Source organism: Tamandua tetradactyla, chromosome 3, assembly GCF_023851605.1.
Source record: "Tamandua tetradactyla isolate mTamTet1 chromosome 3, mTamTet1.pri, whole genome shotgun sequence".
Lineage (NCBI taxonomy): Eukaryota > Metazoa > Chordata > Mammalia > Pilosa > Myrmecophagidae > Tamandua > Tamandua tetradactyla.
Window position 1 is genome coordinate 175004868 of NC_135329.1, and position 11430 is coordinate 175016297.

At 45.8% G+C, this 11430-nt stretch overlaps 1 pseudogene; it reads left to right on the forward strand.

Annotated features, from left to right (window-relative positions):
• Positions 1 to 363: 363 nt before the first annotated feature.
• On the forward strand, positions 364 to 4793 carry LOC143677938 (nuclear receptor coactivator 6 pseudogene; annotated as a pseudogene).
• Positions 4794 to 11430: the final 6637 nt, after the last annotated feature.

An 11430-nucleotide genomic window follows, 5' to 3' on the forward strand; every position in this document is an offset into this window, starting at 1 on the left:
GGTCTCTGGGTTGCTTGGGTTTTTATTTAAGATGAAGATATTTAAAAAGGAGTTTGGGGCCTCCCTGTCTCTCTCCCTCCCTCCCCCTCCCTCCCTGGCCCGGTCCGGCCCATCCCCCTCCCTCCCGCTCCCTGAGGCCCAGCCGAGTCGGGCTGCTGGCGGCCGGGAGCGGACCGCCGGATAGACGGGCGGGCGCGGGCGAGCACGGACGTACACACGCTCGGAGGGCCGCGGGCACGCACGGCCCTGGCTGGTGCTCCGAGGCCCGCCCGGGAGGGCCGGCGAGCTGCGCTCAGAATTTTGATTTGGCTGCTATCCTGAAATACTGGCCCTAATAATGCCTGCTTGTTTGGACTTAGAAGATGACCTGGATAAATGATAAAAATTAAGAAAGACATTTTGAGATTTTTTATTTTCCGCTTAGCATATCCTTCTGGAATAATATTCACCATGGTTTGGGATGATGTTCCAAACCCAGAAGACATCTATACTTCCTTGTGTCCGTCAACAGTGGAAGACTCAGAGATGGATTTTGACTCTGGACTAGAAGATGATGACACAAAAAGTGATAGTATTTTGGAGGATTCCACAATCTTTGTGGTCTTTAAAGGAAATATAGATGATGAAAACTTCAAATGGAAATTGGACACAATATTGGAGAATATCCCTAATTTGTTACACATGGAATCCAGCAAGCTAAAGGTTCAGAAGGTGGAACCCTGGAACAGTGTACGTGTGACATTCAACATCCCCCGAGAAGCAGCAGAGCGACTAAGGATCCTGGCTCAGAGCAACAACCAGCAGCTTCGGGATCTGGGAATTCTCTCCGTTCAGATTGAAGGGAAGGTGCTATCAACCTGGCTTTGGCTCAGAACCGAAGCCAAGATGTGAGAATGAATGGACCCATGGGAGCCAGCAATTCAGTTAGGATGGAGGCAGGATTTCCCATGGCAGGTGGTCCAGGGTTAATAAGGATGACCAGCCCTGCCACTGTTATGATACCACAGGGTGGAAACATACCATCTTCCATGATGGCACCAGGGCCCAACCCAGAGCTGCAGCCCACGACTCCTCGCCCTGCTTCTCAGACAGATACAGTGGATCCGCTCCTCTCTGGGCTTCACATACAGCAGCAAAGTCATCCCTCAGGATCTTTACCTACTCCGCACCACCCAATGCAGCCTGCCCCTGTGAACAGACAAATGAACCCAGCTAATTTTCCCCAGTTACAGCAGTAGCAACAACAACCACACCAACAACCACAGCAGCAGCAACAGTTACAGGCCAGACCCCCACAGCAACATCAGCAGCAACAGCCCCAGGGAATTCGATCCCAATTTACTGCCCCAACTCAGTTGCCTGTTCCTCCAGGCTGGTATCAGCTGCCTTCTGGAGCCCTTCAGCCTCCTCCAGCCCAGGGTTCTCTGGGCACAATGACTGCAAACCAAGGATGGAAAAAGGCTCCCCTACCTAGCCCCATGCAACAGCAACTCTAGGCAAGACCATCCTTAGCCACGGTACAGACACCTTCCCACCCTCCCCCTCCATATCCCTTTGGCAGCCAGCAAGCATCACACGCCCACACAAACTTTCCTCAGATGAGCAACCCAGGCCAGTTCACAGCTCCTCAGATGAAAAGCTTGCAGGGAGGGCCCTCTCGAGTCCCAACCCCCCTGCAGCAGCCCCACCTCACCAACAAGTCTCCTGCCTCCTCACCCTCCTCCTTCCAGCAGAGATCCCCTGCATCCTCCCCAACGGTTAACCAAACTCAGCAGCAGATGGGACCAAGACCACCTCAAAATAACCCACTTCCCCAGGGATTTCAGCAGCCTGTCAGCTCTCCAGGTCGGAATCCTATGGTTCAACAGGGAAACGTGCCACCTAACTTCATGATCATGCAACAACAACCACCAAACCAGGGGCCACAGAGTTTACATCCAGGCCTAGGAGGAATGCCTAAACGCCTCCCACCTGGCTTCTCAGCAGGACAGGCCAATCTGAATTTTATGTAAGGTCAGGTGCCTTCGACTACAGCAACTACCCCTGGGAATTCAGGAGCCCCTCAGCTGCAAGCAAATCAAAATGTCCAGCATGCAGGTGGTCAAGGAGCCAGTCCTCCTCAAAACCAGATGTCGGTGTCCCATGGGCCACCAAATATGATGCAGCCTAGTCTCATGGGAATTCATGGCAACATGAACAGCCAGCAGGCTGGTAGTTCCGGGGTTCCTCAGGTGAACCTGGGCAACATGCAAGGCCAGCCCCAGCAGGGCCCACCATCTCAGCTGATGGGCATGCACCAGCAGATCGTGCCCTCCCAGGGCCAGATGGTCCAGCAACAAGGAACCTTGAACCCTCAGAACCCCATGATTCTCTCAAGGGCCCAGCTTATGCCCCAGGGCCAGATGATGGTGAATCCTCAGAACCAAAATCTTGGGCCCTCACCCCAAAGGATGACCCCACCCAAGCAGATGCTTCCACAGCAGGGCCCACAAATATTGGCACCACATAACCAGATGATGGGGCCTCAGGGGCAGGTTTTGCTTCAACAAAACCCAATGATAGAGCAGATCATGACCAATCAGATGCACGGGAATAAGCAACAGTTTAACACGCAGAACCAATCCAATGTCATGTCGGTACCAGCACAGATAATGAGGGGACCGACTCCTAACATGCAAGGAAACATGGTGCAATTTACGGGACAGATGTCAGGACTGATGCTGCCCCAGCAAGGGCCTATGAACAATAGTCCATCTCAGGTTATGGAGATTCAGGGGCAGGTCCTGCGGCCACCAGGGCCTAGCCCACACATGGCCCAGCAGCATGGTGATCCTGCTACCACAGCAAATAATGGCGTCAGCCTGTCTCAGATGATGCCTGACGTTAGCATGCAACAAACCAACATGGTTCCCCCCCACGTGCAGGCCATGCAGGGAAGCAGTGCTTCAGGAAACCACTTCTCAGGCCATGGGATATCTTTCAATGCACCTTTCCGTGGAGCACCCAATGGAAATCAGATGTCCTGTGGTCAGAATCCAGGCTTCCCAGTCAATAAGGATGTCACGCTAACAAGTCCATTGTGGGTCAATTTATTGCAGAGTGACATCTCTGCAGGCCATCTTGGGGTAAACAATAAGCAGAATAATACCAGCGCAAAGAAACCGGAGAAGAAGAGACCCCCTCGGAAGAAGAAAAATAGTCAGCAAGATCCAAACACTCCAGATAGTCGCCCAGCTGGTCTGGAAGAGGCTGATCAGCAGCCATTGCCTGGAGAACAAGGAATTAATTTGGACAACTCAGGCCATAAACTGCCAGAATTTTCAAACTGGCCACCAGCCTCTACACAGAGTTTAGTCCCAAAGGAAACTCCAGCCACAGCACTGCAGGGGTCTGTTGCCAGGCCAGAACTTGAAGCAAATGCTTCCACAGTCCCTGGGCAAAGCAGTGAGCCCAAAGACACCATTGAAAAGTCCAAAACCCCAAGCCGAAGAAACTCCCGAACTGAAGAGCTAACTGTGGCTTCTGAAAGTGTGGAAAATGGACATCGTAAGCGATCCTCTCGGCCTGCTTCAGCCTCCAGTTTTACTAAAGACATAACCAGTGCGGTGCAATCCAAGCGAAGAAAATCCAAGTAAACGAGCTGGACGGCGACTTGATACTTGTAAATGTGTGAATTTTACAAAGAGCAATTTTGAGCTGTGACTTTTTAAAATCCATTTCTGTACAGTTAGTCATTTTAATAATGTGGCCCTTTTCCTAGTCCCTGCAACCTGTTTTATAAAGTGCAATGGAAAGCAGAATTGTTGAGCCGTTTTGGTGTTGTGAGATGAATTTCAAGGTTGCAAACGTTGCCATGTTTTGAGAGGAGCTAATATTATGTTACTAGTTTTCACATTTCCTAAGCAGCCTAGAGTACAGGGTCAGCATTTTTAGATCTTTTAATGATGTATCGTGCTGTGGAAGTACTGTGTGTGAATAGCAGTGGTGGGGACAAAAGCAAGTCTTCTCATTTGGAAATGTAAATAAATTTATTATATAGTGTTTTGGATGTATTTGTTGTAGAAATGGACCAGTGAATAAAGAGAATCTAAGGGTTGAAAAAAAAAAAAGGAGTTTGGGGATGAGTGAGTAGAACTCAGGAATGTGTATATGTGGAATTAAGGCCCTAGTGGGAGTATGGCAGAGAGGAAAAGACTAAAGGATGGCAGAAGGCTACCAAAGAGGAATAAGGAGGAAAAGATAGGGTGGGCATCAGTGGCAATTGGCAATGGAAAGTTCATAGAAATATCTACCATCAGAACTGGAGCAGATGCCAGGGAAGATCAAGCCCAGAAACCTTCAATGGCAGATACCACCCCATAGGGAACACACTGGAATCCCCAGGGAGGGGCATGTATGCCTTGAGAAAGCAATGACTCAATGTTATAGTGCTCTAAGTTTATAATTTTGGACCAGCTTTTTAAAAGCTTATTATTTTCTTAACTCAAAATCCAGAGGATAAGCCTTTGATATAGGCCTAAACTAGGAATGTCAGCCAAAAAGCAAGACATCTCTAAACCCTACTCATCCTTTGAAAGCCCAGTCAGCATTGTGAGTCATACCTGAGACTTTCACCAGCCTCCTCCTCAGATCTCTGCATGCCAGGCTTCAGCCAGGCTCTCACCACTTGGCAAGCTTTGCCAGCTTCTGAAATAATGCCTGGACCTACCCTCCTCCAGAACAGAGCTCTTTCAGGGGCCCAAACAGATCCCTGCAAAAATAGAAGCCATGCTTTTTAGACTTAAAAAAAAAAGAGAATGAGCCCAGGTGGGCAGCGATTGGGAAGAGGCAAGAAGATGGCAGCCAGGACTGGCACATATTCAGTCAATCATGTGTTCATGTAACAAACATCTGCTGAGCCACAGCTGAGCAAGGTGCTGGGCTTATCCAAGGATAAGCAGAGAACAAGCCAGAGTCCCCACTCCATGCTTCCCTGGTGGCCTGCCAGCTGGTGCTCCAGGGATGGAAGCTGGATAGAGGCGCCCCTTCAGATACTTTTGTAAATCGGCTCAGACAAGTGGCCAACCTGCCCACCCACCCCTTACCCCCATGCTCCAGGTATCATGGAGTATGGTTATTAAAAATCCTCTCTTTTAATTCTGTCTCCTCTGCGTCCAGGACCTGAGCAACTCAGGGATGTTTCTGGGCTCCTCCAATGTTCTGCGCCCTGACACTGTGGCTGCAGCTTGCGGGGAGAGGGGCCTGGCCCTGACTCTGGCAATGGACAGTCCAGCCACACCAGGTTCGAAAGCCTGTATGGATCAGTTTGCAGACCAGGTAGAGCCTTCTGCTTCTCTGTGAATTCTCTGCAGCCCCTCCAGTGGCACTCAATGCATAGAATTGGGGGTAGGGGTGTCTGAGGACATGGTGTGTGTCAGTTTAAAAGTAAATTTACAATTTCAACAATGTGTTTTCATTTGGAAAATGAAAACTACCTATTTTGAAATTTTCAAATAGGGAAGTGTAGCTTTTTATACTTATCGAAAAGGAATACGGATTTTTAATGGGTTGAGAACTGCTGCTTCCCAGCTGGGCCCAGGATGGGTTACAGATGGGGTATGATCCGTTCCAGCTGTGTGGAGCAAGCTTCGGCCACAATCTGCTCCATCTACTCCAGGTGTGCAGTACGGATATTATCCCTGACAGTGCCCTCACCTGGAAAAGATTGAGAAGCTTTACCTACGATTCCAGATCAATAAGGCAGCCACTACTCACAGGTGGCCATTGAGCATTTGCAGTGAGGCTAGTCCAAGTTGAGATGTGCTTTATGTGTAAAATAAACGCTAGATTTTTAAGACATATTGCCTCCCTCCCAAAAAGTAAACTATCTCACTAATAACTTTTATATTGATTACATGTTGAAATGATAATAGTTTCGACATATTGGGTTAAGTAAAACATCATTAAAATGAACTTCAACTGGTTTACTTTTGTTTCATGTGGCTAGTAGGAAATTTTGGATTACATATGTGGTTTCCATCTGTGGCTTCCATTACATTTCCATTAGATTGTGCTGCTCTGGACAATTCCTATTACATCTTGACCCGAGGAAAGAAAAGATAGGACATAGGGCATTGGGTAGCTGGAAGATACATGGTGGTTGTTGGGGGCTGGAGGAAGAAACCTACCTTTTAATTGCCTAAAAAAAAATAAACTTTCACAATGTCCATAATTAAAAGCACATACGAAGGAAGGAAGGCAGGGAGGGAGTGGGCAATGAAAGGGAAAAGAAGAGAGAAAAACAGAAAAGGAAAAGGACTTTTAAACTTTCGTCATCTGATGACCGCTGATGCATGTGTCTTCTGAACAACACCATTTAGCGGTTTAGTTCAGTTCAACAAGCACATTTCACGTGCCCACTATGTGCAAGGCATTGTGCTGAGCCTAGAAAGAGCCACAGAAGACAGCACAAGCCCCTGCCCCCCAGAGTCCAGTGGAGAGACAGATGTGAAAACAGGCAACTGCTATATGAGTGCTGGGGACTGGATGCCGAGGGAGCACAAAGAAGAACTGAGAGCGGTTTGCTCATCCAAAGTATGTTTTTTTAATTCTCTTTGTCCCCAGCTGGATTGTAAGCCTCTTTAGGGAAGGCAGCAAGTCATACTTCTGCCTCCACAAATGACAACAGAACTCACAAAATACTGGCTGATTAGAAAAGGGTTGCATGATATGAGAGCTGAGTTTGTTTTATCTTACTAGGATAAAAGACTGCTGAAGGAAGAATTTGATAGTCTAAATGTAAATTCTAGTTTACTTGATGTATTTAGTTTTTCCCATTATTACAAATTGAATCCTTCCTCAATTCTCCTTTCCATCTAATGTGTACCTTTTTGGATTTGGAGAAACTAAATAGAACTTTTTTTAACTTGTAATTTATGCTATGTTGGCTTAGCTTTTGCTTTATTTTAGCATTCCTTGATACCAAAAAAAAATAACAAAACTTCAATTTTAAACTTTAAACTTTCAAACAAACACAGATGGGAGAAAAAGATCACTTGGATTTTATGAACTATTCCTTTGCATTAGGTACTACCTGTAACATTCTCTACAATTTTTAATAATCATTGAGCTGGTTTGAAAGAAGGTATGTAACCTAGAAAAGCCATGCTTTAATCCTAATCCCATTTGGTAAAGGCAGCCATTTCTTCTAATCCCTATTCAGTACTGTATGTTTGAATCTGTAATTAGATCATCTCCCTGGAGATGTAATTTAATCAAGAATGGTTGTTAAACTGGATTAGGTGGAGGCGTGTCTCCACCCATTTGGGTGGGTCTTGATTAGTTTCTGGAGTCCTATTAAGAGGAAGCATTTTGGAGAATGAAGGAGATTCTGAGAGAGCAGAATGACATAGCCACAAGAAGCAGAGAGTCCGTCAGCCAGTGACCTTTGGAAATGAAGAAGGAAAACGCCTCCTGGGGAGCTTCATGAAAGGAAGCCAGGAGAGAAAGCTAGCAGATGACACCATGTTCGCCACATGCCTTTCCAGATGACAGAGAAACCCTGACCATGTTTGTCATGTGCCCTCTCACTTGAGAGAGAGACCCTGAACTTCATCAGCCTTCTTGAACCAAGGTATCTTTCCCTGGATGCCTTAGATTGGACATTTTTATAGACTTGTTTTAATTGGGACATTTTCTCAGCCTTTGAACTATAAACTAGCAACTTATTAAATTACCCTTTCAAAATCCATTCCATTTCTGGTATATTGCATTCCGGCAGCTAGCAAGCTAGAACAATCATTACACATAAATATGATGTACCTGAAAAACATTCCATGCCCTTCATAATTTTTCTTTGCTTCAATTTTGATAAAATTTACTTCCCACTTAAACCCAATTTTAACCTCTGAATTGAGTGCAGTTTACTTATGCTGATAGAAACTACATAGAAAATGTTACTAATGTCAAGGGATCCAAAATAGAAGAATCAATGTCAACATTGAAGAAAAATTTGCTGAGGAAAAGAGAAAGGATTGTGTGGTTGTTTGCTTACTGTTTGTGAAGTTTTTAAGATTCTATGCCTAAAAATTATCTTTATTGAACTTTTATCATTAGTCTTATTAATGAGCAATAATCCTAGGTAACTGTAAAAGGGAATATTCACATTGCATATGAACAAAAAAGAAAGCACAGTCAACTCCTTTATGGGAGAGAAATTTAAGGTAACGAGTTTTATGGAAATATTTGTCATCATAATTTCTACAAAACAGTGTTTAACAGAATAGTTCTATTCATTGAATTTTTTTCCCTATGTGCATGCTCAAAATGATGATTGGTTGTATTTGATTACCAAAATATATCTAGTGTGTGACGTTGGGAAAGCCCAAATAATCATGGTCAATAGGTTAGGTTCACAAGACATAAACAATATTTTTAGTATCTAAAACATATTCAAAGTTGTCCTGTCTGGAGTATTCTGATATAAATGCCCAACGCACAGTATCAGCCTTCATTTTGTTCAGTTTATACATATGCCTATGATGTTCAACAAGGTGATTATTCACAAAGCACCAACATCAACCCATTAGATTTGATGAACCCTATTGAACTCCCACTCATTCCCTTGTACCTTGCAATGCAGGAGTGGCTCAAATGAGAACCCCTGTGAAGGGTGTAAAAGGTGGTATGGCTAAGCATGAGGAGGAAATTTAGGAGGCGATTTATGGACTCACTATACAGTTGCTCAGGACTCTTTATTGAAACTATAACAATGAAAATCACAACTACAACAATAACCAATAGTTGCATGGCACTTTCCAGTTCACAAAGCCTGTCATGTCCTCCACCTACCTTAAGCCTCATAGCTGCCCTGCAAGTTTGCCTCTGAATACTTAAGGAAATCTTGTTTTGTAATATTTAGTGAGTCATTATGCAGCTGTCAGTCTCTTGAAGGCAGGGATCGTGTCTTCTATTTCATGAACATACACTCACATCTAAACCACACAGAAAAAAATAAACATTCTCAAATCGACGGCCAAGTGGTTAAGATCTTCAAGCAGATTTTCTGGATTTGATGATGGAAGTCCAGTAAGGCTTTAAGGAGACCAATGACATCACATCAGAAAGACTGTGTGAAAATCCATGGAGGATGGACTAGAGAAAGGCCTGGTCTCAGGGAGGCCAGGGAGAGAAGGCTGCAGGAATCCCCAGGAAGGACTGATCCTGGCTCAGAGCCCTTCACACACTGCCCTCAGCAGATCGCCTTCTGCCCCTGCCCCAAGGACACTGGCCTCACCCATAGGACGAGACTTCTGCCTGGTCTCCCATTCTGGGTTTCCAACTTCTTGCTGAGGCTGATACCCAGCTCTGAAGCCTCTAATGTGCAGCTGACTCTTTCCAATCCTCTTCCCCAGGCCCTAGTGCTGGCTGTATGCGCTCTTACCACGGATGGCCTGGACACCTAGGGCTGCATTGCTGCTGTCCGTTTAAGGCCAATAATCACCACCTACTTGGGCTCCCAAGAGTGTGGGCACCTGTCAGAATGGGTCTTCTCAGCCAGGGGGCCGCATTTAGAAGGAATGGTTTCTTTACGGTATCAGATGTCAGGGCAGTTTTCCATGCTCCTTGAACCAAATGAATGAATGCACGCATGAAAGAATGAACTTAATCTCCTTGCTTTAGTTTTCCCACCTATAAAATGAAGGGATTTTATATACAGGATCATGTACTCGTAAGATGTTTCCTTGCTGCATTATTAAATTATGTGAAACTATCATTCAAAAGGCATACACTTAAAAAAATTACGGCCTTTTTATTTTTGTATTTCAAAAGAAACGTAGAGGACTTCCTGGAAGATGGCGGCTTAGTAAGACGCGCGGATCTTAGTTTCTTCTCCAGGACACCTACTAGGGGAGTAGAAACGATACAGAAAGCGCCCAAAGCCACAACAGAGATAAAAAAGACAACGTACCCCATCCTGGAACGGCTGGCTGGCTGAGAGAAGCAGCTCGGGTGAGATCGCCGAGGCGCGCGGGCCTTACCGGGCGGGGTGGCAAGCGGCCGGAGTTACTCCCTTCCCCCTTCCCGGGCCGGCTGGGAGAATTGGAGAGGCGGTCCCCTGAAACCAAGGCGGCTGGCGCCCACACCACGCGCAGCCCCCGGACCAACTGAGAGAATTGGATCGGAAACCCCCAGGCCGCGGAGAACGGTGACGGGTGCGGGAGGCCCCTTCCAAACCCGTGACTCCCGGGGAACGTGCACTCTCTCGGGCGGGCCGCTGCCGCTGGCGCCCTCCCGCCACGCTTGTTGCCCAGGGCCGACTAGGAAATTCGGATGGGCTCTTTCCCTGGCTGCAGCGACCAGCAACCCTCCCTGCGTTCGGACCCCGGGCCGGCTCAAGCCGTTTCGGCTAGCGAACCCCCAGGACGGCGAGAGTTTTCCAAAGTTTAAGGTCCCACAGCACCTTTTACTGGTGGGACCCGCAGACAAACGTGTGCCACGAGCGCCACCTACTGGGCAGGATAAGAAAAACAGAACCCAGAGATTTCACAGAAAAATCTTCCAAACTTTTGGATCCAATACCCAGGGAAATCTGTCTAAATGCGCAGACACCAACAGAAGATAACGGATCACGCTCAAATAATTGAAAATATGGCCCAGTCAAAGGAACAAACCAATAGTTCAAATGAGATACAGGAGCTGAGACAACTAATGCTAAATATACGAACAGAAATGGAAAACCTCTTCAAAAACGAAATTGATAAATTGAGGGAGGACATGAAGAAGACATGGACTGAACATAAAGAAGAAATAGAAAAACTGAAAAAGCAAATCACAGAACTTATGGAAGTGAAGGACAAAGTAGAAAAGATAGAAAAAACAATGGATACCTACAATGATAGATTCAAAGAAACAGAAGATAGAATTAGTGATTTGGAGGATGGAACATCTGAATTCCAAAAACAAACAGAAACTATCGGGAAAAGAATGGAAAAATTTGAACAGGGTATCAGGGAACTCAAGGACAATATGAACCGCACAAATATACGTGTTGTGGGTGTCCCAGAAGGAGAAGAGAAGGGAAAAGGAGGAGAAAAACTAATGGAAGAAATTTTCACTGAAAATTTCCCAACTCTTATGAAAGACCTAAAATTACAGATCCAAGAAGTGCAGCGCACCCCAAAGAGATTAGACCCAAATAGGCGTTCTCCAAGACACTTACTAGTTAGAATGTCAGAGGTCAAAGAGAAAGAGAGGATCTTGAAAGCAGCAAGAGAAAAACAATCCATCACATACAAGGGAAACCCAATAAGACTATGTGTAGATTTCTCAGCAGAAACCATGGAGGCTAGAAGACAGTGGGATGATATATTTAAATTACTAAAAGAGAAAAACTGCCAACCAAGACTCCTATATCCAGCAAAATTGTCCTTCAAAAATGAGGGAGAAATT